The sequence below is a fragment of the Balaenoptera ricei genome, chromosome 1, assembly GCF_028023285.1.
Source record: "Balaenoptera ricei isolate mBalRic1 chromosome 1, mBalRic1.hap2, whole genome shotgun sequence".
In the NCBI taxonomy this organism is placed as follows: domain Eukaryota; kingdom Metazoa; phylum Chordata; class Mammalia; order Artiodactyla; family Balaenopteridae; genus Balaenoptera; species Balaenoptera ricei.
In genome coordinates, this window is record NC_082639.1 from 189,372,840 (window position 1) to 189,396,265 (window position 23,426).

Consider the following 23,426-nt stretch of genomic DNA (forward strand, 5'->3'; position numbering starts at 1 on the left):
CCTCCATATCTGCAGCTTTCGCATCCAACCAACTGAAATTTCGAAATTTCAATCCGTGGTTGGTTGAATCCATGGATGTGAAACTCACGGATATGGAGGGCCATTTTATAAAATATCTCATTATTTATTTATTTTATTTACTTAATTTTATTGATTTTTTTATTGGAGTACAGTTGTTTTACAATATTGTGTTCGTTTCTGCTGTACAGCAAAGTGAATGAGCTCTATGTATACTTATATCCTCTCTTCTTTAGATTTCCTTCCCATTTTGGTCACCACACAGCACTGAGTAGAGTTCCCTGTGCTATACAGTAGGTTCTCATTAGTTATCTATTTTATACACAGTAGTGTATATATGCCATTCCCAATCTCCCAATTCGTTTCACTCCCCCTTACCCCCTTAGTAATCTTAAGTTTGTTCTCTACATCAGTGACTCTATTTCTGCTTTGCACATAAGGAACTTGAGCATCTGTGAACTTTGGTGTCTGCGGGGGCTCGTGGAACCAATACCCTGCAGATGCTGAGGGAGGACTGTAGTTTGAAAGGGAAGGGTGGAAGGGAGTACAGTCCCCAATTTAATGTTGATTATCTAAAATGTCCAATTTTAGCCTGACTAATATAAATAACTCTATCTTTGCACCACTGCGAACTGGATAGTCCCTACTAGGTCTAAATGTCAGTAGGCTTTTGATAAGATATGCTTATTAAAAGAAACTGACAGCCAAAAATGATGGTATACATAAGTTTCTCAAGTGCTCTTGTATCATCACCGAAAAAGAGTTATGAAAGATTTTCTGCTTTTCAAATAATTTTCACATCCATTGTCTGTTTCTTTTGACCCCTACTTTACCATACTTTGTAATGATCAGAGAGTCCTAGAGACTGTCTACTTAAAATCCACATTGTGTGGTTCCACTGAGACCCAAAGAAGAAATAGAATTGCCCAAGCTTGTAACACCAGTTATTAGCAGAGAAAGTGCGTTTTGTACGTTGCACATTTGATACAGGGCAGTTAATAAATATTTGATAAATCATGCTATTATTCTTTTTTAAAATTTGGGCAAAACCCAAAGGCATAGAGAAGGTGGTGACATACATGAAGTTTCATAAGTTAATGGTAAAACCGGGACTGGAAACTTGCATCATAGTTCATTTTCTTTTCCTACGTTATCGCTGGACCTGTCACACAATTGAAAATCTAGATTCAAAAGAATATTTTCAAGGCTAGAACTTCTAATGAGCTAGGGACAAAACAGCAACAGAATATTGCACATTAGTTCTCACTGAGGAATATGGCACACCCAGAAAAGAACGAACATTATTTAGGAACTGTTCTGTAAGAGGTCTGATTACCTTGTTCTGGCACCATAATCCAAATGTAATTCCTGGTAGAATCTGCGAAGTTCATGTGAATCTACTTAAAAAGTGAAAAAGTTTCTAGGACTTTATCAGTATGACAAAGAGTTTTCATTAAGAATGACTGATAACAGCCATAAAAGGGGAAATCAACAGCAATACAATCATAGTAGGGGACTTTAACACCCCACTTTCACCAATGGACAGATCATCCAAAATGAAAATAAATAAGGAAACACAGGCTTTAAATGATACGTTAAACAAGATGGACTTAATTGATATTTATAGGACATTCCACCCAAAAACAACAGAATACACATTTTTCTCAAGTGCTCATGGAACATTCTCCAGGATAGATCATATCTTGGGTCACAAATCAAGCCTTGGTAAATTTAAGAAAATTGAAATAGTATCAAGTATCTTTTCCGACCACAACGCTATGAGACTAGATATCAGTTACAGGAAAAGATCTGTAAAAAATACAAACACATGGAGGCTACACAATACACTACTTAATAACGAAGTGATCACTGAAGAAATCAAAGGGGAAATCAAAAAATACCTAGAAACAAATGACAATGGAGATACGACGACCCAAAACCTATGGGACGCAGCAAAAGCAGTGCTAAGAGGGAAGTTTATAGCAATACAAGCCTACCTCAAGAAACAGGAAACATCTCGAATAAACAACCTAACCTTGCACCTAAAGCAATTAGAGAAAGAAGAACAAAAAAACCCCAAAGCTAGCAGAAGGAAAGAAATCATAAAGATCAGGTCAGAAATAAATGAAAAAGAAATGAAGGAAACAATAGCTAAAATCAATAAAACTAAAAGCTGGTTCTTTGAGAAGATAAACAAAATTGATAAACCATTAGCCAGACTCATCAAGAGAAAAAGGGAGAAGACTCAAATCAATAGAATTAGAAATGAAAAAGGAGAAGTAATCACTGACACTGCAGAAATACAAAAGATCATGAGAGATTACTACAAGCAACTCTATGCCAATAAAATGGACAACCTGGAAGAAATGGACAGATTCTTAGAAATGCACAAACTGCCGAGACTGAACCAGGAAGAAATAGAAAATATGAACAGACCAATCACAAGCACTGAAATTGAAACTGTGATTAAAAATCTTCCAACAAACAAAAGCCTAGGACCAGATGGCTTCATAGGCGAATTCTGTCATATATTTAGAGAAGAGCTAACACTTATCCTTCTCAAACTCTTCCAAAATACAGCAGAGAGAGGAACACTCCCAAACTCATTCTACGAGGCCACCATCACCCTGATACCAAAACCAGACAAAGATGTCACAAAGAAGGAAAACTACAGGCCAATATCACTGGTGAACATAGATGCAAAAATCCTCAACAAAATACTAGCAAACAGAATGCAACAGCACATTAAAAGGATCATACACCATGATCAAGTGGGGTTTATCCCAGGAATGCAAGGATTCTTCAATATACGCAAATCAATCAATGTGATACACCATATTAACAAATTGAAGGAGAAAAACCATATGATCATCTCAACAGATGCAGAGAAAGCTTTTGACAAAATTCAACACCCATTTATGATAAAAGCCCTGCAGAAAGTAGGCATAGAGGGAACTTTCCTCAACATAATAAAGGCCATATATGACAAACCCACAGCCAACATTGTCCTCAATGGTGAAAAACTGAAACCATTTCCACTAAGATCAGGAACAAGACAAGGTTGCCCACTCTCACCACTATTATTCAACATAGTTTTGGAAGTGTTAGCCACAGCAATCAGAGAAGACAAAGAAATAAAAGGAATCCAAATCGGAAAAGAAGAAGTAAAGCTGTCACTGTTTGCAGATGACATGATACTATATATAGAGAATCCTAAAGATGCTACCAGAAAACTACTAGAACTAATCAATGAATTTGGTAAAGTAGCAGGATACAAAATTAATGCACAGAAATCTCTTGCATTTCTATACACTAATGATGAAAAATCTGAAAGTGAAATTAAGAAAACACTCCCGTTTACCATTGCAACAAAAAGAATAAAATATCTAGGAATAAACCTACCTAAGGAGACAAAAGACCTGTATGCAGAAAATTATAAGACACTGATGAAAGAAATTAAAGATGATACAAATAGATGGAGAGATATACCATGTTCCTGGATTGGAAGAATCAACATTGTGAAAATGACTCTACTACCCAAAGCAATCTACAGATTCAATGCAATCCCTATCAAACTACCACTGGCATTTTTCACAGAACTAGAACAAAAAATTTCACAATTTGTATGGAAACATAAAAGACCCCGAATAGCCAAAGCAATCTTGAGAACGAAAAATGGAGCTGGGGGAATCAGGCTCCCTGACTTCAGACTATATTACAAAGCTTCAGTAATCAAGACAGTTTGGTACTGGCACAAAAACAGAAATATAGATCAATGGAACAGGATAGAAAGCCCAGAGATAAACCCACACACATATGGTCACCTTATCTTTGATAAAGGAGGCAAGCATATACAGTGGAGAAAAGACAGCCTCTTCAATAAGTGGTGCTGGGAAAATTGGACAGGTACATGTAAAAGTATGAAATTAGAACACTCCCTGACACCATGCACAAAAATAAACTCAAAATGGATTAAAGACCTAAGTGTAAGGGCAGACACTATCAAACTCTTAGAGGAAAACATAGGCAGAACACTCTATGACATACATCACAGCAAGATTCTTTTTGACCCAGCTCCCAGAGAAATGGAAATAAGAACACAAATAAACAAATGGGACCTAATGAAACTTAAAAGCTTTTGCACAGCAAAGGAAACCATAAACAAGACCAAAAGGCAACCATCAGAATGGGAGAAAATATTTGCAAAGGAAGCAACTGACAAAGGATTAATCTCCAAGATTTACAAGCAGCTCATGCAGCTCAATAATAAAAAAACGAACAACCCAATCCAAAAATGGGCAGAAGACCTAAATAGACATTTCTCCAAAGAAGATATACAGATGGCCTACAGACACATGAAAGAATGCTCAACATCATTAATCATTAGAGAAATGCAAATCAAAACTACAATGAGATATCATCTCACACCGGTCAGAATGGCCATCATCAAAAAATCTAGAAACAATAAATGCTGGAGAGGGTGTGGAGGAAAGGGAACACTCTTGCACTGTTGGTGGGAATGTAAATTGATACAGCCACTATGGAGAACAGTATGGAGTTTCCTTAAAAAACTACAAATAGAACTACCATACGACCCAGCAATCCCACTACTGGGCATATACCCTGAGAAAACCATAGGTCAAAAAGAGTCATGTACCAAAATGTTCATTGCAGCTCTATTTACAATAGCCAGGACATGGAAGCAACCTAAATGTCCATCGACAGATGAATGGATAAAGAAGATGTGGCACATATATACAATGGAATATTACTCAGCCATAAAAAGAAATGAAATGGAGGTATTGTAATGAGGTGGATGGAGTTAGAGTCTGTCATACAGAGTGAAGTAAGTCAGAAAGAGAAAAACATATACAGTATGCTAACACATATATACGGAATCTAAGGAAAAAAAAAAAAGGCCATGAAGAACCTAGTGGCAAGACAGGAATAAAGACACAGACCTACTAGAGAATGGACTTGAGGATATGGGGAGGGGGTGGGGTGAGATGTGACAGGGTAAGAGAGTGTCATGGACATATATCCACTACCAAATGTAAAATAGATAGCTAGTGGGAAGCAGCCGCATAGCACAGGGATATCAGCTCGGTGCTTTGTGACCACCTAGAGGGGTGGGATGGGGAGGGTGGGAGGGAGGGAGATGGAAGAGGGAAGAGAAATGGGAACATATTGTATATGTATAACTGATTCACTTTGTTATAAAGCAGAAGCTAACACACCATTGTAAGGCAATTATACTTCAATAAAGATGTTTAAAAAAAAAATAAAGAATGACTGAAACCACATATAGGGTGAATGATAAAATGTTCACTAAACATTCCAATGTTATGTCACAAATTTCAAATAATATACAGAAATGAAGACAATGGGATTCTAGGGTAAATTTTCAGTCTTTTTTATTTATGTGAATCAGGCAAAGCACTTAGCCTGATATAGTTAAGACAATTGTTCCTCTCCCAGGTTAATTTGGAGTCTTTTCTGTATTTATGATGTCATTCTGCATTCTTCATTGACTCCTGTCTTATGTTGACCTACAACACGTTGGTCATTTCTCTGGAGAAGGGCTGAGAAAGTAGTCACTGCTGGCTGTTCTCAGCCTATGTTAGCAGTTTCTCAGTCCAGACTTCCATTACAAAGTGGTAAGCAGTGGTGGTGGATGGCAGGGGTTGTGGTTTAGTCTGCTGAATGATTTTCCTTCTTCCTTTCGGTGTCAGCACCTTCAGCCTTCGTTCTGAGAATCCCCTCCCTCTCCTAACTCCATGTAGCTTGAGTAGGGCTGTCACTGTCTTACTTGACCCCCACTTCCCAATCCTGGCCATAGACTGGACATGTGAGTTGGATCTGGGGAAGCAATTATCCCCTCTCACTGACCATTGGTTCAGAAAGGGGCAAGTGAGCCAGGTTGGAACAAGAGTTCTGCCCAGGTCTTTTTAGCTAAAGTACAGTGGAGGACTGTCTTGCCTTGGGGATCGTGTAAAAAGAAAATGTGAACTTGGACCCGTGTGCATCCATCTTCCTAACTCCAGGGCGGCCACTAATTCTTAAGGTGCCTTTGTATAGATTTGAACAAAGTACCCTTCCTCTTAGAAAAGCTTTATATGGCTAATATATTATTTATTTCTTAGCAATAGGAACTAGAACAGATGTAATACAGTTATACATTTTGTTCTTTTGGAAGTAAGATTCTTTTGCTGTTTATTTGCTCCAATATCTGTTTTTTCTTGAGATGTTGTAGGCATTAAGTAGTTTTTAATATATTTTAACCTTAAAAAGCAATATTCTCCCCTGGTGTCTGATGTGAGAAAACAATTTAAGGTCCTTCTTTCAATGTCAAGTCTGTACTGGGCCATTAATTGATTTCAAGGGAAAACATTTATATAGTTGCAATAGTTCAAGCCATGATTTTCTTCAGTATGATAAATCTTTCTTTTAATGGTGATATTATTATATCTAATATAGAAAAAATAAATTGATTTTGAGATTTAATTTGGAAATGTAGACCCACTTGATCAGGGAGTTTGTAGCCAAAATTGGTCTTTTTACTCTTTTCCACTAGTATTCACGTTGGATAAGTTGGTATCAATGTCAAGCGGCTGCAATTTGTTTATCATCAGCAATTTTTTATAAACATCATTGTTTAATTTTTCTTCCAAAATGTATTAATCCCTTTGATATTTTCAAGAAACTTATTTACATTGAATTTGATGCTTGCATGATTTTGCTCATAACATTAATTTTACTTCAAATATCATGCCCGATTAATTCTGAGCAATAAATTTACAAAGGCAATATTTTTTTAAACATCTTTATTAGAGTATAATTGCTTTACAATGGTGTGTTAGTTTCTGCTGTATAGCAAAGTGAATCAGCTATACATATACATACATCCCCATATCTCCTCCCTCTTGCATCTCCCTCCCACCCTCCCTATCCCACCCCTCTAGGTGGTCACAAAGCACCGAGCTGATCTCCCTGTGCTATGCGGCTGCTTCCCACTAGCTATCTATTTTACATTTGGTAGTGTATATATGTCCATGCCACTCTCTCACTTCGTCTCAGTTTACCCTTCCCCCTCCCCGTGTCCTCAAGTCCATTCTCTACGTCTGCGTCGTTATCCTGCCCTGCCCCTAGGTCCTTCAGGACCATTTTTTTTCTTTTAGATTCCATATATATGTGTTAGCATACGGTATTTGTTTTTCTCTTTCTGATTTACTTCACTCTGTTTGACAGACTCTAGGTCCATCCACCTCACTACAAATGACCCAATTTCGTTCCTTTTTATGGCTGAGTAATATTCCATTGTATATATGTGCCACATCTTCTTTATCCATTCATCTATCGATGGACACTTAGGTTACTTCCATGTCCTGGCTATTGTAAATAGAGCTGCAATGAACATTGTGGTGCATGACTCTACAAAGGAAATATTTGAAAGTGCAACTCTGACTTGTCTGTAGAATAGATGCCTTCATTGATATCACCCATAGTTTCTAAGAGTAGAGCCTCCTACCTTCAGCTGTGTTTCTGGTGGCATGATAGTGTCACGTTGACTATCTTGTAGCATAGTTAATAAACATGTCAACTTGTGTTTACACTTTAGTGTTTCACTGAAGCTGAATAGCTCTTGGATAATATAAAATATGGTGGTATCAAAAAAGAACTTACCTGAATTTTTGATTGTCAGACTTACATAATGCACACTCTTAAGTAACTAAGAATGCCTGAATATTCTTTTTTGAAGACCCTCTTTTACGATCCCTTATGTTTTCCATGCATAGTTGTGACACTATTATTTATGCTTGGCTTTTCAAAATAGTTTTATCTAGATGAAGTTTTTAAAAATAGTCTACTGGGACTTCCCTGGTGGTGCAGTGGTTAAGAATCTTCCTGACAATACAGGGGACACTGGTTCAATCCCTGGTCCAGGAAGATCCCACATGCCGCGGAGCAACGAAGCCCTGGTTGTTTTATTCTACCGAGCCTGAGCTCTAGAGCTCACGAACCATAACTACTGAGCCCGCATGCTCTAGGGCCTGCATGCCGCAACTGCTGAGCCCATGTGCTGCAACTACTGAAGCCCACGTGCCTAGAGCCCATGCTCCGCAACAAGAGAAGCCACCACAATGAGAAGCCCGCGCACTGCAACAAAGAGTAGCCCCCGCTCGCCACAACTAGAGAAAGCCCATGCATAACAACGAAGACCCATTGCAGCCAAAACTTAAAAAAAAAAAGTCTACTAAAATGTATGTAACTCTTTTGGATCCATGTATCTACTGGACTAAATATTTGTATTTTGAAAATCTGCAAAGATCTAACAATAAGTGTTTAAATTCTACATGGTTTACATGAAGATTGGATCTGTAGTAACTGAGAAATAATTAACATTGTTTTGGGTCACACAAAATAATCATGATCATTGCATCTACTATAATTTTAATCATTTGGTTTTGTATTTCATCCCCTAAGAGGTATATTATTTGATGTTAATATTTGTATTCTATGTAAATATTCTACTATATTATTATCAGTCGTTGCTATGGTTTCTGTCAAATGAGGAACATTCTCATTAGTAGGCTTATAAAGTCTCCTGGGTGGTTCTCTGAACACCGTGATTGCCTTGCCAAAAATGGAATCCTGTATATTGTGCACTTGACAGTGTGCAGTTTCCCTCATTGCCCACACGCAGCATAATTAATTACATATTGTTCAGACCAGACATCAGTTTGGAATCCTTTGCAATGTTGGCATGGACATGCATTTCCATTCCTTCATGTTTACTAAAATCTGCAATAAATGCTATCCACCACTGCACCCATTCTTGTTCTTCAAATTATTATTGTTTTTATTCCCAAAGAGTTTTTTTTAAACATAAATGTAATGCAGAGTCTTTTGAGATAGAATAAAGTAACTAAGAGATAGGATTATTTGTAACCGCTTGGATGGTTTTTGTGTGTAATATGTTCTCCTAAACTTCCTACTTGTAATGTGGTGTCATTTTATAAATGTTAAATTTCTTACTTGAGGTTGATAATTATCAACAGAATTTTAGTATTATATAATAGTCAAATTGTATGTCCTGTACCTGGTTAGCAGAAAATACATTTCGTTTAAGAATTTTTTTGCTTTAAAAATTTGTTTTGTTTTGTTTTTTAAGTCATAGGTTTTGGTTGACATGGAAGCAGAAGTGAAATTCATATCTTCTGCTTTCTGTAGACAGCATGTGTCTATGCTACATTTTGTTCAAAGCAGTAATTATGAAGACTTTTCCTTTTATTGTGGATTTGCCATATATATATTCAATATTCCAAATATTTCAAAATTTTACTTCTCTAAGGGCTTTCCATGTTCTGTTTTCTGATCTTGAGAAATTAAAAAATATACTTTTTCTGGTATCTGGAGAAAAATAATGTAATGATTAGTATTTTATTTAAGAATTTGTAATATTTTGAAATAATTATATATAAGCTGTTAAACTCTAGCAGCAGTTAAGTTTTGTATTGGTGAATTTTCTGTAATAACAAATAACAACTGCTATAATATTAGATCATTATGTAATAATGACCAATTTATGTCCAAATAATACTTTGCGAGTTATTATTGGTGATTATTATTATATAATTTTGAGCATAACGACTAATTTAAATGGATATGTAAACTGAGAACTCATAAATATTATCCTGACATTGTAAACAACAGATGGATGATATAAACTGCAATTTGAAAAATCAATTTACCCAGTGCACTCATACTCCAACAAGAGATTTTTTTAAAAATTGAGATATTTGCCAAGCAATACATCAGTCTAAAAAACAAAAAGCTGCACTTTGTTCAGAAGCACAGGTAATTTTATTTATTTATTTTTGGCTGTGTTGGGTCTTCGTTTCTGCACGAGGGCTTTCTCTAGTGCGGGCCTCTCACTGTCGCGGCCTCTCTTGTTGCGGAGCACAGGCTCCAGACGGGCAGGCTCAGTAATTGTGGCTCACGGGCCTAGTTGGTCCGCGGCATGTGGGATCTTCCCAGACCAGGGCTCGAACCCGTGTCTCCTGCATTGGCAGATAGATTCTCAACCACTGCGCCACCAGGGAAGCCCAGCACAGGTAATTTTAGATGTTGTTAGATCAACTAGGTTTTCGATGATTAATTCCAGTTTTGTAAGTCAAAGTAAAATGACATACATTTACCATATTGGAACAAGATGCTTTACTGCCATCTGCCAAAGAATTGTCACAATAAGTATAGAAACTGCCCATCCTTAGAGTCAATAAAACTGTAATCATAGAAAAAAAGAGTCCATGATGTAACTAATATCCCCTTAGATAAGTGTCCTTGTGCAGTGCAAACCCTGAACAATCATACATGACAACCTTGTCCCAACCTCATAGAGAAAACAAATCTGTTAGCACCTGAGCTTTTCCAGCATTCATGACAGGTGAGCTACATTTGACATCTTCATTGTGGCACGATTTTGCAGGACTAAAAAAGATAGAATTCTTGGCAGTGTTAAGCACTGGAAGTTGTGTCTATGCACTACTGCTTTGGAAACACACAGTCCATAAGCTGGCAAGCTTTACTTTAATAATTTTAAGCTGAAAAGTTTGAATTTTTTAAATCTGTTTTGAGGGAAACTCTTTCCTTCCTTTTTTCCATTTGTGAACAAATTAGAGGTGGCTTAGAGTAGAGGAAATGTCTGTTCTTTGCTTGGGTGTGTCCTAGAGTCCAAAGTTCAAGCACTGGCCCTTCTGCACATGACTATTGGGTGTAGTTCACTCATCTTCATGTGAGGTCGGGGTACCCCTGCTGGGCGACGGTCCTACTTAGGAGGAAAAAATCCCACCGTGAGGAGAGCTGCCAGGTCAGTTTCCTATGAATGTAACAATTTGTCGAAATCATGGTTGTTGAATACAATTTGTTCAGTAGATATTGTTCAAATGAGATGGTAATGTAAAAAATATATGTATATATATTAATATACATATAAATGATAGGTATACAGTTTGAGACATATACAGCAAGAAGGTGCTATTTACTGCATGAATGTATAGCGCACCAGGCTAGGAAAAGAGAGATTAGGTACCTGAACAATGGCTCTCGTTTTCAGCTGCAATCAAAACCCCCTGGGATCCACATTAAAGCTAGGTCTTCCTAAGCCTTCCTCCAGAGAGGTACAGTCAATAGGTCTGGTGTTATGCCCGGGAATCTGTATATTTTTAGAACTACAGAGGTGGTACTGATATCCGTCCAGGAGACTGGATCTTCCTTTTTCCCATCTGATTCTTCGAGCTCTCTTTTGTTCTGTGTCACAGAACAGTCTACCCCTAAAAGCAGTTATTTAATTACCAAATGTCTACCATGTACCTATCGCGAGCAGCATTATACGAAGTACAAATACAAATAAGATCCGGTTTTGAGGGAGGTTAGAATCTAGTAGGGGAGATAAAAACCTGAAAACAGTAAGGCTACAGGCAAAAACATCACCTTCCCTGTTCCATTCCCACCCAAGAGATCCGAGGTGCTTCTCCAAGTCCTGGTTGTTTTATTCTCTGTACAGTGTCATTGGCAGTGTTTCCTAGCTGACATTCAGAGATAAAGGAGCAAGTGAATTATCATGTGCAGGTTAAGGAAATTGAACACAATGATTCTTTGTTGTAAGGAAAAGGTAGGAATAATTCCTACCTTGAATTAATATGAATAGAGAGCTCTATTTTAGGATTTAAGATTTCATTGAGGCTTACTACGGGACCTTTCCATTATTGTTGTGGATATACTGTCTACGTTTACTTTAAAATATAAAAGTGCTATTTTTCTGAATTGATCTATAATTTATAAGGAACATCATTATACTTACAAAGATGGTATTATTATTCTGCATTCATCGCGTGAGAATGGTAGCTTAATGCTTATGGTAATTCCTTCCCTATTTCTCCACAACTGATTTATCACTTGTCCGACCCAACTTCTCGGCACACCATTGTTCCATGCTCTCCACACCCCTCATTTCACAGAGGAATGTTAATAATAGGATATGTTATTCAGCTTTTCATTTACATGCTTCTGAGATGCCAGGCAGTATAATTAATCACCATCACAAATATTCTCATGTATATGCTTTATACATATATACTCTTTCTGGGTCACTGAACTAATAAAACAGCATATTCTAAGCATTGTTGCAAATCACAGCCTATGGCTACAAGGTAGTTAGTAAAATGCGTAAGGTAAACATAGATTTGCGAGATATTTTCCTTCAGGTGAAAATATAGGAAATCTTTTCAAATAATGCATGTGCTAATAGAATCCAAAGTAACCATTCTGTGTTATGTTTAATAAATACTAGTGTTTCCATAGCTTTTAAATATTTATAAAATAGTTTTATAACAAAATTGGAGGAAAGATGGGACTCACCTTGTGCCCTTTTTCTCCAAATAAAGAAACGGGTAACATATTACTTCTTAGAAGAAAATTTCATCTGGCCTAAGGTCAAGTAACCCACTAGATGTTAACCCATGACAAGAGCCACACGTGAAAGATTTTAACTGAACTGTCTTCCCTCCAGCTGCATTTCTCTGGGTCTGTAGAACAGATGGATTTCTCAGAAGGAGGTGGGTTACAATGTAAATGTATTTTCTTACATTTCTTTGGGAAAGTTATATCTAGGGAGCAACCCCAGAGACTTGGGCCCCTCGAATCCTTTTTTTCCCCCCATTCATGGCCCTGACTATAATCTGGGAAAGAGTTTTTTGTCTTACAGATAAGAGGGAAGAGGGACATATATGATACTCAGGATAAAACCCAGGTCCAAAAGTGCCAAGGCTAGAGCAAGGATGTAGTCAGAAATCAGGATCAGAGTAATCAGTTCAGTATCAGAAACACGGGGGTCAGAATTTTAGGCTAGACAGAGGCGACAGAGAAACTGATGTTAGAAACATGGCTTGTTTGAATGATGTTTGCTATTCATTCTCTCCTTCACTCATTCATTCCTTCAGCAGACATCTGTGATCACCTATTCTGTGCGCGATCCTTCCCTGTATGGAACTTAAAGTGAGGGGTGTAGGAGGTGGGGTTGGAGGCGGGCAACGCCCAACCACTTTTTAACTTGATTAGATTGTGACAGGAGTCCTAGGTAGTCCGTGGTGCTCTAGAAAATGAGAACTTTAGGGCTAAGGGAACATGGGCTTCAAGAAACAAAGACAGAGATGAGCTTAAAGGCTAAATCAGGAATTATCAGAACAGAAAAATGCAGGAGATCTGGGTCTAACCTCCAAGCTGGAGCCAGTACAGGTACGATGGGAGGCCAGGTAGTAGGGGGAGATGTGGAATGTTAGGTTAAAACAGTGCAGCGTGAAGCCCAAAGGCTGGGAAGTCGGGCAAAACTCAAATCCCAGGTTCACCTTTTCCTAGCTACGTTATCTTGAACACATCAACCTCTGTGAGCCTCAATTTTTTTAACTGTCATAAATAAATGATGCATAGTAAAAAAAAATAAATAAATAATGGGTAATAATATCTACCTAGCAATGGGGTTGGGAGAACTGATTTTAGAATTTTGCTATTATGGAATTTCTGACTTCATGCACATAACTACCTGCCAGTAATTCGGAGCTCCTTTGAGTTATGTTTTTGGAGTTTGTTATGACTTATACCCCAATGTTAAAATTGTGATATTAACCTGCTGTGTCATCAGGATTCCCATTAATAATGTCCGTATGCATTCCATAGCGTTTTTATAAAGAATTTGGTCTAGGTTTCCCATTCTGGACCTCCAGCATTTTATGAAATAACTAAATCCGAAAACAAATATAACGTCTCTCAGAAGAAATGAATTGACTTTGTCACTAGGGGGAGACCTAGCCAGGTTTTGAAACTTGCCCCAACTTTGAGAGGAGAGAATCTTTTTCTTTCCTGGGCGTTCTCAGGAGACAAGAGAAGTGATGATGTAGGAAAAGGCATTGACAAAACTGGCAGTCCCAACAGGAGGACTGGAGAGATTTTCTTTTTCTTTCAGTGGCTCTTAACTAAGTGTTTTCTATGTAGATGAGAATCAACCTTAGGGGATGCAGATGCTGAGACAACCTAGAAGCATCAGGTGAAGCCAAGACTTCAGGGGGCGCCAAGCAAGGGGGAGTTGCATCCTTTCACGGGAGCCTTCTGAGAGGGTAGGGACATTTAATAAACACATTTAATAAACAAGATTTCTCACTGGAATTTTCAGTGACCATGGACAGTCTGTATGCGTGCATATTTATACACTTTTTGTTAATTACATTTCTCTACTCATCTTGAATCATAAGCACTTCTGAAGAAGTGGGGCAGGGATATCTTGACCGTTCTGTGGAAGGAAAAGGCCAAGGAGTGCTAGGAGGGGAAATGCCTCTCACAGGTAACGTTCATGGACTAATTCCCTGAGGAGCCCACTCACAAAAGGGTGCGGCAACTCAGGCGGTAGAATTCCATCCGGTTAATGATATTTGTTTCAAGAAGAGAGATCCAGGCTCAGGACTTAGTGAATGGTAAACCTTTTTATCTTCTTAGTTTTCTTCAGTCTAACAGTGTATCTAATTTATAGAGGATACTTGGAATAAAGCAGCAGACTTTTATTTAAGAAAATTAAGAATATAAACATGAAACATAATCGGTTATGAGGCTGGTTTAAAAAATAATTTCAAGTATATAGTGTGTATTAAATGCTTCTAATTGTACAGTTTATGAATATCAAATTCTAAACCTCTTACCCAAGTGATAATTTATATTTAACAACTTGGCATTTGCCTTGCTGAGCATTCTAAGTCCATGAGTTCCATTAGTATAAAGTTCAGAATATTCAAATTATATTGTATATGGTTGAATTAGGGATCTCTAGAAAACTAATGGAAGTATTTTTTTTTCTGATTATCAGAACAAATACATGGTAAAGAAATTTAAAATCATCTGTAATTTTTTTCACAGACTAATAACCACTGTTGACATGTTGGGTTACTTCTTTTTAGCTCTAATTCCATAACATTTTTTACAAAGTTGAAATCATGCTGAATGTACAATTTTGTATTCTGATCATTTCTTTTCCCCAGAGAACAATGCTTGTGGTTTCTATACTCATTGCCATCTACAAATGGAGCACATTTCTTGCTATTCTTTTAAGTACAAAATCATTATATGTTGATTTTTAAACTACATAGTTATTCAGCCTTTTCCCTTATCATTAAAAGTCTTTGTAAATATCATTGTAATGGTGACAGGATATTTCATCACATGCATATATCATAATTTATTCTACTGATTCCTATTGTTAGATATTTAGTTATTTCCAGTAAATAATCCTGTACTGAAGGTCTCTGTTCATAAAATTTTAGCAGTGTTTTACTGTATTTAATAAGGGTCATTTGCATTGAAACCAAAAAGCTATTTTTACCTATAGTGAGATAAGGTGATTATATTTTTAAATAAAACTGTAAACCACTAATAGTAGAACTCCTGCAAGTATATGAGTTTCTGTGACATATGATAATTCCTTAGGATATTTAAAAAACCCTTTGCATTTCAGGAATTCAATATAGGTGTTAGATGTCTCCCCAGATCCTACCACCTCAGTGATTATGAGTGCCTTCATATTAAATAATATGTAATGTAGACTAATCGTCCCTCTCACTTAAGAAGTGCTTACATTGTAGGAAGCACACTGCTAAGTGTTCTCACTCACATGAACTCTTAATCATCAAAATAACCCTATGAGATATAGAATATCATTATTATTTAATAAATAATGCCTCCTGGATATGACTTCCATAAGGATTAAATGAGTTAATACACTTATGAAATGAACGATTCAATACACATAAATAAATATCACTTAACTGTACATACAAGTAGTATATAGAAAAAGGTCTGGATGAATCTGTACTAAACTGCTATTGTGTTTATTTCTTGAGAGAGAGAAAGGGGATTGATCTTGGTGGTAAAAGTCAAAGTAGACCTTAGCCTTATCATTAATGTTTAGTTTTTTTCCCAAAAGAATGTAATCATATACTATTTATTTAATTAAAATTAATTTAAAAATATAACTATGTGACAAGGGGATCCTTTTTATTATTGAGCTTTACAATCATATTTGAATGCTTTGGAGTTTACTAGCTCCTCATTAGTTATAGAAAAAAGATGATAGTGGAAAAATTTAAACCCCAAATTTTAGGTCTCTGAAAATTGAAATCAGTAAAATATATGAAGAAAACACCTCCAAACGAATACGCTATGTCAGGAGCAAAATAGGATTGTTTGCAACACTCTTTTACGTTCAATTTTTATAATAATTTGTGTAAGATCTCACTGAACCTGTAGTATAAGATCATTTTATTTTTAGGTAATTGCTTGTGCCTTCAACAGATGTATATTGAGCACCTACTCTGTCCCAGGGACTGTTTTAGTGAGTAAAATAGAAAAGGCCTGCTTTCATTAAAGTTGGGGAGACGCACAATAAATAAATCTACAAATATGTACATGTCAGGTTGTGATCCACTCTGAAGAAAGTAAGCAGGGTAAAGGGGGTGAGAATGATGAGCTGGTATGAGGTGGGAGGGGTGAGCGTGGACCATTTGACATCCAGCGGGATGAGGAGAAGGCCGCTGGGCAGTGGCCTGAGTGAGCTGAGGGCGTGAGTCCATCCAGACAGAGGGGAGCGCGAGGGCGTGGACATGACACAGCGGCGCGGCACGGGGATAGGAGCAAGCCAGTGTGTGGGCTGAGCTCAGGGAAGCAGGAAAGCAGAGAGGAATCCAGAGACAAAGTAACGTGGCGTGTAGGTAGTGCACGATAAGGAGTTCAGATTCAGCCCTTCAGTAACTCCCTAGATGGGCAGGTTGGGGACTCTGGCGGCATATGTGGAGAGGGGGTTTGGGGGTATAAGGTATTTACTAGAGATCAACATCTCTGTAGGAAGAAGAAGGCAGAGGGAGGCCTCATAAATCTCAAGGAGCTGATGCCTTGTCCTGTGCAATCAGCAGATCTGTGGATGCCCGGGGAGGGGGTGGCTATGGGGAGACCGCTGTCTACAGCTGGACCTGAAGGAGCTGATGTCTGGTCTCGGGGGCGACCACATTAGGACATTTGCTAATGCGCTATAGGAATGGATTACGATTTTTCTAAAACATCATAACTCTTGAAAGGTTCTTTCATAAAGGTAAATGGTCAAGCCTGATTGGTATAAAATCGTAGTAAAATAAGAATGGATTGATATTTCCTCACCATGATAAAAATACCTATCTCAAGCTAAAATGCAGGGTCACAGTTTTCAATGAAATATTAGAAGCCATTGCTGTTAAAGCCAGGATGCCTGCTACCACCAGAATTACTTGGTAGTTCTCTGGAAAGTCAATCCAAAGCAGTTACAACAGAGAAAGAATAAAAACATTAAGTAAAGGAAAGAAGAGACAGTAGTATCATTACTTGCTCATGATGTGATTTTTTAACCTAGAAAACCCAAGAAAAGTGAAAATCATTAAAAACATTAAGAAAATTCAGTAGGGAAGTTGCTTATCAATTAACATATAAAATCAAATAACTTTCCTGTACGTCAGGGGTTGGCAAATTTTTTTCTGTAAAGAGCCTAGCTAGTAAATATTTTAGGCTTGTGGTCATACCGTCTGTATTGCAACTACACACCTCTGCTGTCGTAGGGCAAAAGCAGCTGTAGACAAAAAATAAACACAGGCGTGGCCGTGTTCCAATGGAACTTTATTTAAAAAACAAGTAGCAGCCCAGACTTGGCCCACATTGGTTGTTTGCTGACCCCTGCTAGAGTCATGAAAAAATCATTGAGAAATTATAATGGAAGAAGAAATCTCATTCCCAACAGCCAACAAAATGATTGAAACATTATACACTTGATTAAAAAATGTACAAGACATAGAGAAGAAATTTTCTGAGAGACATTAAAGAAATTTCAAGTGAAAAGAGAATAAAACCCTGCTTTGAATAGAAAGATTCTGCTTTGTAAAAGGGTCAGATTCCCCTAAATTAATTATAGATTTAAGGGAGTCCCTGTTTTAAGTATTTAGATGATCTAAAAAAATCTATCTTATTTTTTTTAATTCTTGTAGATTTTTATATCATATGTATATACTACACTTCAGTCAGATTTCTATTGATAAAGCTTTGATTGTTGCTACTTTTTTTTTTTTTTGCTATCACTGATAATTTCTATAATAAATATCCTTGTACATGCTGGAAAGCTGTGAAAGTAAATCCACAGGCCAAATTGCCAGAAGTGGGGTTACTGGGTCAAAAAATATGTCATTTTAAATGTTGATGAGATTGTAACAACCTGCATGAGAGTGATCTTTACATCTTCTCCAGAACTGGGCAACATCAGTTTTTTGTTATTTTAAAAAATTTCTGATATGTGAAAAATCATATCTCCTAGATTTTTAATTGATAATATTTGATTTTAAGAGAGAGGTTGGACATTTTTTTTTCTTCTGCTCATTGACCAGAGGTATTTTTTCCTAACTTGCTTTTTTATACCCCGTTTTATATGTATTTGATTGCTCCCTTTCTTACTGGTTTATGTGAGCTCTTTATTAGTTTTGGAAACTATCTCTAGGTCTGTTGTTTTCCTTGCAAAACAGGTTATGGTTTCCCAGAGTGTATAAAGAAATTGTATATATTTTTCCCTTTATGAGCTTGAGATTTTGTGCACCTCTTAGAAATGTCAACCCTTTATGTCACGCAGGACTCTGCAAAAAATATCACCTCCTATGAGGCTTTTCCTAATTGCCTACCTAAAATAGGTAGTATTTCCCTCATTATGTCAATAAGGAAACTAAGGGAGAGGAAATAACTGGCCCAAGATCACACAGCTCATAGGTAGCTGAACCTTGAACCGGAATTTAAGCTCAACATCGTCTGACCCCAAAGCCAGTCTTACTGTTTTATCTGATCCCATCCTGGCCATACCCACCAGCGTATGGGTATATAGGAATATAAAATTTTAGGGTTGGAAGAGACTTTCTATGCAGGGTCCTAAAAGATAGATCAGGAAGGATATATAGATTTCTGGTAGTAAATATTTCATGCTCATTAGTTTGACCAACAGTTACTTCTCTTAGAGAAATTCTCAGAATTATTTTCTTATGATGCATAGAATCTCTGTTACTATTTTGACATGCATTAACACACTCCCAACTTCAGTACCCATCGTAGATGTTAAACATTATTGTGTGTAATTATAATTATTTGCCTTAGGAAAGCTGTGATTCCTAGCTGGATTTAATAATTAATCCCCATAAGTATAGTATTTATTATTCTCAACATTATATAGTAGCAGAACCATGATTTTCAGTCATTAAGAGTTTCTGTGAAACTCTTTTGGAATGAATTTTCAGATTTGGGAAAAACAAAGGGCTGATTAATGGCATATTCCTGCTAAATGTCATGAAAACAAAACATATGCTGTCAGTAAATCAAAATTACTGGTAGTCCTAGAAGAATGCATAATCAGAGGAGATGGTGGTATGTTAACTAATTTTTATATTTGAGGTATTTAAGATGAATTATTCACCCTTACTGACCATAGAAATTAGATTGTTTGAGTTGAAAGGATGAAGCCATACAGAGTGGTTAAGAGCACGTTTAAATTCTGTCTCCGTAGCTCCCTAGCTATGAGTTATTGGGCAAGTAATTTAACTCCTCTGTCCCTAAGCTTCCCCATTTATAAAGTAGGGATAACAATAGTACTTAGAGCACAGGAGTGTGGTAATTATTAAATAAGGCCACATACAGCAATTTAGGAATCATATGTATGGAGAAATTGAAGACATCTCAGTTGTGATGGTGAAGAGCCAGGCTGAGCAGGCAGATGGAGGAGAAAAGGCTCGGGGAAACCTCTAAAGAATATTAAATTGTTAAAATTTTTTTTCTTAAAAAAAATTTTTTTTTATTGACATATAGTTGATTTACAATATTGTTTTAGTTTCAGGTATATAGCAAAGTGATCCAATTACATGTATTTATATATTTTTTTTCAGATTCTTTTCCATTATAGGTTATTACAAGATACTGAATATAGTTCCCTGTGCTATATGGTAGGTCCTTGTTGTTTATCTATTTTAAATATAGTACTGTGTATACGCTAATACAATACTCCTAATTTGTCCCTCCCTCCACCCTTTCCACTTTGGTAACCATAAGTTTGTTTTCTTTGTCTGTGAGTCTGTTTCTAGTTTTGTAAATAAATTCATTTGTATTATTTTTTAGATTCCATGTGTAAGTGATATCATATGATATTTGTCTTTCTCTTTCTGACTTACTTCACTAAGTATGATAATCTCTAGGTCCATCCATGTTGCTGAAAATGGCATTATTTCATTCTTTTTTATGGCTGAGTAATATTCCATTGTATATATGTGCCACATCTTCTTTACTCATTCATCTGTTGATGGACACTTAGGTTGCTTCCATGTCTTGGCTATTGTGAATAGTGCTGCCATGAACATTGGGGTGCAAAAAATATGGAACACTTCACGAATTTGCGTGTCATCCTTGTGCAGGGGCCATGGTAACCTTCTCTGTATCATTCCAATTTTACCATATGTGCTGCCAAAGTGAGCACCAAAGTGCTGAAATTTTTTGACATAAAATGTGTACTTCCAGTAGAAAACGCCAGACCGAGCACACTCTATTTAATCTCTCTGTTGAAACCTCATTAAAATTATAGTAAAAGAAAAAAAGGTTTAAACATACAGTGAAAAGAAAGCATGGTAGATATCAGAGCAAGTAGAAGGAAAACTGAGTTTTAAAAGTGCTGACAAGGGACTTCCCTGGTGGTCCAGTGCTTAAGACTTCCCCTTCCAATGCAGGGGGTGCAGGTTCGATCCCTGGTCGGCAAGCTAAGATCCCACATGCCTCGGGGCCAAAAAGCCAAAACATAAAACAGAAGCAATATTGTAGAAAAATCAATAAAGACTTTAAAAATGGTCCATATCAAAAAAATCTTTAAAAAGAAAAAAGAAAATCATAGTCTGGATATGAAGCAAATGAGCTAGGGTACATCTCATGATGATAAATGAGGCTGAATGAATGAAGATGAAAATGAATGAAGTGAGGTTCAAGCAATTGATAGAAGGAGTAGGAAGCTGAAGATATTAGGGATGGAGGAAAGATGACAAAGAAAAAAAATTCAGAAGCAGAAGGATAAACTGTGCAATAAATTCATAGCTCAGAAATAGAGCAAAGTAAAATATGACACGATTCTGAATAAATGGTGAAGACATAAGAAGGGAGAATCAACTTGAACTTGATTCTAGGAAGATCCTCTTTAGAGAGTGTTCATGATCTTGGTGTCTTAGAGACGAGAGTGGAGTTAAAGCACACTTCTTAGCACAAGTGATTAATGTTTACACCGTCAAATGTTGTCACTGCTATTAACTGTTTTTTCATCTTGTAGAATCAACCCAGAGGCAAACACCAAAGACTTTATGTGGGTACATCAAAAAATATAAATGTTATGAACCTTGATGATATAAGAGTAAGATTTGTTTACAACACTGAGAAGTGGAGGGAAGGATACAGGTGACAACATGGTCATTTTACAAAGAGGGGATAAAGATAACACAGAGAGGGACCAATATTAGTGAACTAACTCTATTAAGGAGGGGAAGGAAGAAGGGAAGGGGTTATAGATGAACTAGATCTTCATCCAACATTGCGGAAGCCAACAGGTAACATCTGAAGCTGATTATTCAGATAGAGCTGCATACATGTGGCAGGGGCTGCTAGTGGCTCTTTTAATGTTCATTCTCCCTTTCTTTTATGCAATAAAAATGAATCTGGGTACATGAACACCCAGCTAACAACTACATTTTCCTTGAAGCTAGGTATGGCCAACAAGGAGCCATGCTGGAATGTAGTGTGCAGCCTTTAGGTCAGTTCCTTGAAATAGAAGGAACCTGGCCGCCCCTCCTCTCTCTCCCTGCCTTCCCTAGGCTGGAGTGCAGGTGAGGCAGAATGTCTATGAAGCTTGTGGAAAAGGGCCATGTCCTCCACAGGGAGGCCGGAGCAGTGCCTTATATCACTGTGTTTTGGAGTTCCATGTTAATTAAGCATTCTGACGTGTATCCTATTCCTATGAATAATTGTTTCAAGACATAAAGGCATGTAAGTCTTTTTTTTTTTAGTTTTTCTTTTATAAGTGTTTTTTTAAACTTTGGGTTTATTTATTTATTTATTTATGGCTGTGTTGGGTCTTCGTTTCTGTGCGAGGGCTTTCTCTAGTTGTGGCACGTGGGGGCCACTCTTCATCGCGGTGCGCGGGCCTCTCACTATCGCGGCCTCTCTTGTTGCGGAGCACAGGCTCCAGACGCGCAGGCTCAGTAGTTGTGGCTCACGGGCCCAGCTGCTCCGCGGCATGTGGGATCTTCCCAGACCAGGGCTCGAACCCGTGTCCCCTGCATTCGCAGGCAGAGTCTCAGCCACTGCGCCACCAGGGAAGCCCGGCATGTAAGTCTTAAAACGGCAATGATTAAAAGTTGTTTTCTGGAAAGCAGGATTCAGTATGGGGTGGTTGAATTGAAGACAAGCATTGTTTTTCCTTATAACTATTTCTATGCCATTTAATTTTTAAGCATCATTTTGATGAAAATAAAATGCATCATTTTGATGAAAATAAAATGAAAGTTCGTTAAGATAATTAGAGAAAAATAGAACATATACAGTAGTAAAATGGAAATAAATAACTCACTCTCTCACTAACCTGAGAAAACGTTTTAGTGACTCACTTCATGCTATTTTTTTCTCCATATAGTTTTTTGTTTATTTGATCGGAAGTCTACATTTCAGGGATGGACAGAGGAAGGGGACTCCACTGAAAGGACTGAAAAGAAATATTTGGAGAATTATTAGACAAACCAAGAGAATTAAATATCAAGAAAAACAGGAGCGGGGTGGTTTCAGTAATGACAGGTTGGTTAATGGTTTCAAACGCTCTGGAAGAGTCAACAGGTTGAGATTTGGCAGTTGGTTCATTGGATTTGGCCTCTTGGGTTGAACAGACTAAGGGTGATGGTGTGAAGTGCTGCTGACAGGGCAAGCGTGATGGGGGCTGAGAACCGACTGGGGTTTGTCGTTGTCAAGGTCAGGGGTCAGTCCTAGTGGGTGGCAGGTACACACTCCCGGTTGCAGTGGTTTAAAGAGAATGGAGGATATCTTTAGATGGGAGAGATGTGAGTAGATTTGTAGGTAAGATTTAGGACCTGAACATAAATTTGTAGGTAAGTAGTGCCCAGTCAAGGACCTGATGGCGATTCTAAAAAACTGGTTTAAAAGCAAAAGTGTAGGATCCTTTTAATATATTGTTGCATTCGGTTTTCTAGTATTTTGTTGAGGATTTTTGCATATATGTTCATCAG

The 23,426-nt window shown here is 37.3% G+C and overlaps 1 protein-coding gene and 1 non-coding gene across 2 annotated transcripts in view; one reads left to right on the forward strand and one right to left on the reverse strand.

The window, feature by feature from the left end:
* The window catches only part of NEK7 (NIMA related kinase 7), a 340,627-nt gene that overhangs the window by 111,504 nt on the left and 205,697 nt on the right, over positions 1–23,426 (forward strand). The gene's annotated exons all lie outside the window — the stretch shown is intronic.
* Positions 20,526–20,632, reverse strand: LOC132355196 (U6 spliceosomal RNA). Its single transcript, XR_009499561.1, has one exon. It is a non-coding gene; the product is annotated as a U6 spliceosomal RNA (small nuclear RNA).